This window comes from Calonectris borealis, chromosome 7 (assembly GCF_964195595.1).
Source record: "Calonectris borealis chromosome 7, bCalBor7.hap1.2, whole genome shotgun sequence".
Classification (NCBI taxonomy): Eukaryota; Metazoa; Chordata; class Aves; order Procellariiformes; family Procellariidae; genus Calonectris; species Calonectris borealis.
In genome coordinates this window covers 16,691,362-16,699,222 of record NC_134318.1, presented here as the reverse complement: position 1 = coordinate 16,699,222, position 7,861 = coordinate 16,691,362, and the positions used below count along the sequence as shown (strand labels likewise).

Here is a 7,861-nt window from a genome sequence, read left to right as displayed (position 1 = left end):
TGAAGGTGCTGCCTTGCTCTCGGTGGGACTTTGCAGCTGCAGTTGTTATTATCCCATCTAAGAGAACTCTGTTCCTTTATTTCCCCCTTTTGGGGCACCTGGAGCACAGTCTGTGCCAGCTTTGTCTGCCCAGAAGCTGCCTCGGTTCCTCAGGAATGAAGCTGACGGGTTTTCAGTGGCTGCTAACAGCCTGCAGATAAGGTAGGTTTGTTCCCTGTTGTTCTTCAAGAGCAGGGCCCCTCAAAGAGCAGACTGAACTCTGTATCAAGGAGTCAAAGGGTTAAAATAATATTGGCCCAGCGTGTCATTGCTGACTAAGGTCCTGGGCTTAACAAGACCCCAAATTGTTCCAGTTCCACTGATGTAATTTGTTATCCTGAATTTCCCCCTCTTTTATTATTTCAGTGTTCCCGTCTCTAAAGTCATAGCTTCAACATGTATTCTTCAATCACCCTCTCAAAACTTGGCAGAAATACGCGTCCGGATGATAAAGTAGTGGCAGTTCTGACCTGGTTTGTATTTGACATCGTTCGCCTGGCGAGCGGGTTCCCTGCCGATCGATCGGGTGCTGAGGCTGATTCTGTCCCCACCCCAGGTGCCTCTGGCTCATTCCCTGCTGTTTAGTCACGTAAGTGGGATGTGCTGGGAAATGGTGGTGGTCCCAAAGGGGGAAAAAACACCAGGTGAAATGACTTGAACCCATATGGTGCGATCCTCAAGCTGATATAGATTTCCTATAATCAGAGAAATTTTTAACCTATTCCAACCCACTGTAATTTATTAGGACAAGACTCTTCCTTCCTGGGGAAACAATTTGTAGCCAGTTATTTCTCAGCTTTTTTCTATAGTCTTATAGCTGGGGTATCAGTGTTAGGGTACCAGTGTTGCAATGGCTTCATTGCTACCAGCAGACCATCGGTATAAATGGGGACAGGCAGTATTTTACACCTATTTTGTACTAGCTGGCACAGAGCAATGGAAAGCTGGAAAAAACAAAACCACAGACTACAGAGCAGAATGAATAAAAACAAAAAAATAAGCTAGGTCCTTTAGTTTTGGAAACTCTCCAACAACCTCTAATATGCATTAGTGAGATATCAACTTTCTGCCTTGCAGGATGACCTATAAAATATTATATCTTAGCCCTGCACATTTTCAAGTTCCTTGTCCTTTATTACAGCCACTGGTTTATTAAAACTGGGAATGGACCTAGACCAAACCTCTGCCTGACTATGTCTGAATGGCTGCATCCAAACCCTGCAGCTTTCGAAAACTGGTCTCTAATGTTTAAAACAAAACCAAGCCCAACACAACAGCAAAAAACTTCTCATTTCTTCTCCCGTAGTTCCCTACGTGGACAAAAATCCTCGCACCTGGATGTGCAAAGCTCTTAGGTTCATGGTTAACTTAAATCCTTGCTCACTAAAGATAAAGGCAAAATGCCCAGTGTGGTTAGCAGTGTCTGAGGATTAAAATTCAATCCCACTTGAAACTCTTCCCAAGCATATATGATCAATGATGAGTTTGAAAGTATATTATTTTTATTTTTTTTAAGTCCATTGATGTGATTTGTTCTGTTTGTAAGAATAACTGGCAGTAAAAGGTATTAATTTCCTATCACTTCGTTCCAAATTGTCCTTCCCTTGTCCTTGTATTTTATGGTCTCCATTAAGGAATGTTGTCCTCTGGATCATTTTTATTGGCTTTGCTTTTTAATAATCAGCATTCATGCTTAATACAGCAGTTTTTTGGTAACAAAATTCATAGCTTAAAAAACCCAAAGCAGCCCCTCTTTCCCTTGACAGATTTGAAATGCGATTACTTTTATAAGTTATAAATAAAGGCCTGGTAGTTGATGTTTAGTGGGAAACTCTCCCAGTGTATTTCAGAGCCCTGTTTTTCAGTCTCCTCCGATAAGAAAACTGCTGACTTGGCATTTTGGGGAGCTGTTTTTTGTGCTTTGTGTTCCTGCTGTAGCTGCCAGGGGTTAGTAAACCTCCGGGCTGCAACGTGGCCAAACCAGGAGCTGCCTGTGCCGCTCTGCTCCCTGCTAACCGTAACGCCACGCTGGTGCGGTGCTGGGTTTTGTCTGCGAGCTGCCAGATCAGGACGAGCTTTGGGCCATCAGGTTGCTGTCCCCAAGGTCTTGCTCTTGGTGGCACCTCCGCCAAGACCTGGGATGGGGGTCTGTGCAGCCCTTACCCCCACCTGAGCACCGCTCGCACCAGCCCGCCACAGCGTACCCTCACCATTAGGTTAGAGACGGTCACCTGGGACAACACGTAACGATGGCTGCTTTTTCTGTTTACAACTCCCGCAGAGAGGGTTCGTTTAAAGAGAGGTAATGCATCTCCCCACTGTTTACGTGTTGTCATTTTTTCCCCATGGTAAGGCACTGGGCTAAGTCTCAGGCAGGGAGGGCGCAGCCCCAGGGTGAGCGGGGGCTGGCCAGCCCTTCCTGCAGATAAGCCGCCGCTGGCTTCAGCGCTGGGCAGGCTGCTGGTGCCGTGGTAGTTTGGGGAGAGATAGGGATCTCTAGTGATAAATGAATGGCTTCAAGTAAAAGCAGCTACTGACAGATACGGCTGAATTACTGCATGGGTTTTGTAAAGCGAAGGGAAGGGTTTGCAGTGATTAAAATGACACCTATAAGCCTTGATTTGCAATAACAGTGTGTTCTCTTGACCCCATTTAGTGAGATCCTTTTGCACCAAAGATGGACCAAAGAGCATTCACAGACCCAGAGGTTTCCCAAAAGGTTTGTAATTTGGCAAAGGTGTCTCTAAATGGCCTGGCAGAAGTGCTTGGTTTTGAGGAAAATGTGCTCGTCTGTTATTGGGGTTCCCTGCCAGCCTGTGCTAGAGATTTCTTTTTCTTTTCTTCCCCATAATCTGCTCCAGCAGTTCAGCATAGGAAAGTTCAAGGGGGAAGTAACCCTTGTCAGAAAAAAAAAGCTGTAAAAGCAATCTTTCTGATCCTAGTGGGTGAGGGCCCAGTAAAAGAGGCGATGATCCAGCTTAGAGCCTGCTTCAGTAACAACAACAACAACAAAAAAAATCTAGTATTTAAAATGGAATTAATTTTCTCTTTGGCTTGCTGTCAGGTTGGAATCAAGTTTAATTCCTTCAAGCTATGCTTTCCCCAACTAAACACCATTAGTTTTTAGAAACCTTCCTAGGAGAAGCCAGTTCATTTGTCTTGCAGCACATTGTACTGCTGGACTTCGTCTTGGTGGAGGAGGAAGGCTGGGCTGTAACTGCGGTCTCTCCTAATGACCTCATACTTGTCACATATCCAGGACTAGATGGGCTTGTCTGCCCCTCGCACCCGCCCAAGATACAGCTGTGTCCAGGAGACGACCTCCACCCTGGGCCCCACAAGGAGTGGGCGATGCTGAGGTACGCACAAGTGATCCGTCCCTGCCCAGGGACTGCCGGGACGTACGGCTCTGGTACCGCTGCCAGAAGGAGATACAGGACGGCAGAAACAGCTCAGCTTTCCTATCCCACAGTCCCCAAGGAGCACAGAGACTGCGGTTGCACCGGGAAGCGTACCGGGAGTGTGCTTCTGCAGGCAGCTGCCTGTCCCTGCCCAGGTGGAGCAGGCAGCGGGAGGGGCAGGAGCTTGTGACAGGATCCCAAAGACAGGATTTTTTTTTCCCAGTTAGCTGATATACCCATGCAAATAACAAGTGAGATGAATTAGAAATGCTCATTAATGGCAGGAGTATCATACAATTGGCAAAACCAAACCTTAGAGCGTGATTTGCTTGCCTGAAATGTGGGTGCCTCTGGCAATAGCCTGCTTGGGCTGGCCGGGCAGCCTCGGAGAAGTGGAAGGCAGCGCTTTGCGAGAGGGGCCCTTGGTGTACCTGTGAGATACGAAACCTCCACAGCAGGGCTCTCTCTAGCTGTCACGTCCAGGCAGTCCTGCTGTGCACAGAAGACGGAGAGCGAGGCCGTCGTGTCAGAAGCGGCAAAAGCGATGGCTCAGGCTGCGCAGCCTGGCGTGGCTCCCGAACGCCTCCCCGAGCTCCCCCCTCCATGCTGCCGCTGCAGCACCTGAAACCTGGGGAATCCAGGCTGCCGTCTTGGAAGAGATTGTACATTTGGCTGATAAAACCAAGGGTATGACATAATGTGCTTCACCTTCTGTAACACACGTGACTGAGGACATCATGGCATTCTGATTTAAGAAAAAAATAATTGCAACCTCAATGAAGCACCTGAGAGGTGAAATGGAATTTGATACCTGATAGCTCTCCTGAATGGGGGGGGGGGTTACTCAGTGGCATTTTACAAGGATTGGGACTTCTAAACAGATTCCCGATCAATTATTTTCATCAATACCACTGCTGGTAAAACTCATGGACAGAATGATGATAACCAGGTAATGATGATACCAGGAAAGTCAGGCACAGTAATGAGAGTGACTTGGTGGGTTCATGTCTACAAATGTGGTTTTTATATATAGCCAACTACAAAGCTATACTTCTGAGAACACGGAGGCAGCGTGTATAGGTAGAGTGAGTATTGCATCCTAAAACCTGCATGTTTGAAGGAGTTAAGGGCTGCAGTGGATGCAAAACTTGGCACGAGCTTCCATTATGGTGCTGTGGCAAAAGGGCCACTGCGGTTGCTGGGGGTGGGAAGCAGAAAGAGCGGGAAGCTCTGTCTTTAAAAAGGAGAGACAAACAAAGGTGTGCTCTGTGTGGTTCGGGGACCGTTTTCAAAAGACGTTGAAAAACCAGGCAAGTCGCAGAAAAGAGCCACAGAAATGATTTGGACTAGAAGAAAATCCCTTATAAAAAGAGACTTCTTAGCTTAAAGGAAAATAAAATGGAAGGGGGGGAAGGAAAGGACTGAGAGTGACTTAATTACACTAAGTGGAATGTGGGAAAAAAGACCAGGTACTTGATTTACCATATGAAAGCACAAAAAGACACAACACCTGGAATCTGAGATGTGCAAATTAATACAGGAAATGAGGATCAATGTCTGACCAGAGGATGATTAGCTTTGGACCAAGCCACCAATTGATGCGGGTCTTCCAGTCCTGACAAAATGCCTCTTTTCGTGCCAGAAGAGTTATTAGGCTAAATATGAGAGTAACTGGCTGAGATTTAATGACTTGTAGCATACGGGCTGTTAGAATAGATGCTTTAATGCTCCCTTTTGGCCTCTGACTGCATGTAAACCCCTCTTTCCTGATGTGAATCTTGGCTTCCCAGCACTCCTTATCATTTCTTTCTACTCTTGTTCTCAGTCTGTTTTTGGAGGAGTTTCTCTCTCTCTCTCTCTCTCTCTTTCTCTGCTTTTATTATGCCACTGCAGACAAAAACCTGGGGTTTTTGAGGTCCTGAAGGGAGTTAGACTCCCAGCTTCATCTGAATTCAATGGGAACTGGGTGCCAAACGCAGATCTTGTGAAAACCTTAACCCAGAGCCCTGAAATTTGGTGTAGCTTTGAAAACCTCATAAAAAGCAAGCTTGCTGATAGTGGGCTGTCTTGAGTTTTATCCCTTCATCTTAAGCATTATTCTGATGGGGGTTCTATAAATATACACAATGATGACTAGAAATAAGAGAGTACATGTCAGGCTGTCACATACGAATTTTCTGCAAGGAAAATCACCACAGTTATTTTACTGGCTGGTTATCTCAAAGCAGCAAGTATCCAGACAGTTGTCTCCAACTGTTGTTATTAAATTCAGCAGGAAATCCATCCTGTCCAAAAGAATTATTAGTTTCCATTGCTCCTGGAAATGTCCGGAGATGTTAATTTGCGCGTGTTTGTGTTGCAGAAGTAGCCGGCCAGTGAGTAGGGCCGTGGTTTGATCTTGTCCTCGAGCTCTGGGAGCTGGGTGGCAGCTGCAAAACCAATGTCAACGTCTAGGCCAGGGGGTTATTTATGAAGGCAAGTCTTCCCAAAACACCCCGACTGCTCCAACTATAAATATGTTTCACATCACAGAGCAGCATTTGAAATTAGTAGTTTAACATCTCAAAGTGGGGCCCAGATGCCATTAGCGGCAGTCTTCGCCATGAAGAAGTTGGTATTTGTCAGCTATTTCTGCCCAGAGGTGAGTGAGATACCACACTTTCCCCTTTTACTTTCAAGAGGAAATAACTGTGGTGGCAATCTGGTCTCTGTCAGTGCTGTAGATGCTGAGCCACAAAGCAGTGGTCCCTTATTTATACCATAAGGCCTATCAGGGGTGGGAATCATCTACCAAAGGGAGAGGGACGCAGAAGCAGGACCGTGGGGGATTTTGCCTCCGGGACTGCCTGGAGCAGGGTCCCCCCTTGCCAGCCTCACCTCAGTGCCGGTGAGGAGGGACCACCCTGGGGACCTGACCCCTCAGTGTGCGGGGACCTGGGCTGCAGGGACCCCAGCCGCCCCCAGGGGTGCTGGGGGAGCCCTCGCCCACTGCCAGGGATGCTGTGCTTCCAGCCACCCTCGCTGCCATCCCGACCGCAGGGAAGGTGGCCAGATGGCAAGACGGCCATCAAAGGTAATTCCTGGTGCTCTGCCTGACTCCAGCGTACAGCTTTCCCGCTCCTCCTCTCTACAGCACAGGAGAGCTTGAACATATCCCCCGACTTCCCCACTGGACCTCTTTCCTCGGCCAGGAAACAGCTGATGGGATGGAGAAACGGCAAGCTCAGCCTTGGCCTGACCTCGTGCTGCAGCGTTACTTCTCAGGTCGTGCCGGCCGTACCGAAATGATAGAGTTTATCCTGGCATAAGCCCGGCAGCCTGACAGTGTCATTGCAGTACTCAACCACCAGCCCCCATTTATTTTTCAGAAAGAGAAAAGCTCTAACATGTTTAGAAAAGTTCAGATTTGTCTTTAAAACTCTGGTTCAGCTTGAAAATAATTGTATTTCTGGCAAACTAAATACACAAACATTTTTAAGAGGACATCTGCATCGGGTCTCCGTTCAGCTCTCTCAGTAACGCCACAGCCATGTATAGCCAGCCGTCTGGCAAAAGTCTTCTAGAGAAACATGACAGCACAGAAACATGCTGCCGCAGCCTTGAGAAAATAACCACGCAGCACTGACATTGTTCAGATGTTTGATTTCATAAAAGATACTTCTGGACATAAATAAATCAGGCCTCGGTGAACACATACACACGTAGCAGGGCTCGCCATCAGCGCTGCAGCGCAACGCACGCTGCAGTGGATGAACGCTGCGGTCGGTGGCGTGGGGCGTCCCGCGGCACCGGCGGCTGGAACAAGGCTGGAAACGCAGCCGGCCGGGGAGCCCTGCAGCCCCCCTGGCTCCAACACAAGCTGCTGGCACAGCCCTGGGGTCCAGGGGGTTTGGGACTTGTGGGAATCACTCTGGGTGCGTGCCAGTGAGTTACACCTAAGCCAGAAGGCGAATCCCTGGGCTGGCCTTGGAGGTGGCAGGCAGAGTTTCTCGGAAGCCATCAGCATTTCACTGTGTCCTTTCCGTCTCGTCCCGGGTGCACGACGGTGTACCCAAGGAGCAATCAGCCTGGCTGGGTTCACCCTGGTGTTGGTGAAACCTGTGCAACCTCCTTTCTAGCGTAGGACCGGTCTGCAGGGCTCAGAAATAGGGGCTGCCCTTCATCCAGAGAAAACAACTGATGGCCAACAAGGCTTGATGTGCTGAAGTTTTAGCTGCACTAAAGCCGACCGTCTCGTTTATTTTAAAGGAACAGTTTCAAATACATGTGTAACTTCAGAAGGGCAGAGGGTTGTTATGCTGCAGTCAGCCCCACACACTTGCTTTATAAATCATTAATAAATGGATGACATACCCTGCAATGCTGTGGGTTTTATCTGTTGCGCTTTACTGTCACCACTCCTTATGGCCGGGATGCCTGTG

General features: G+C 48.1%; 1 long non-coding RNA gene across 1 annotated transcript; it reads left to right on the top strand.

Annotated features, from left to right (window-relative positions):
* Positions 1–433: 433 nt before the first annotated feature.
* On the top strand, positions 434–7,781 carry LOC142084585 (uncharacterized). Its single transcript, XR_012674395.1, has 3 exons — positions 434–628; positions 2,696–2,758; positions 6,574–7,781. It is a non-coding gene; the product is annotated as an uncharacterized LOC142084585 (long non-coding RNA).
* The last annotated feature ends 80 nt before the right edge of the window (positions 7,782–7,861 follow it).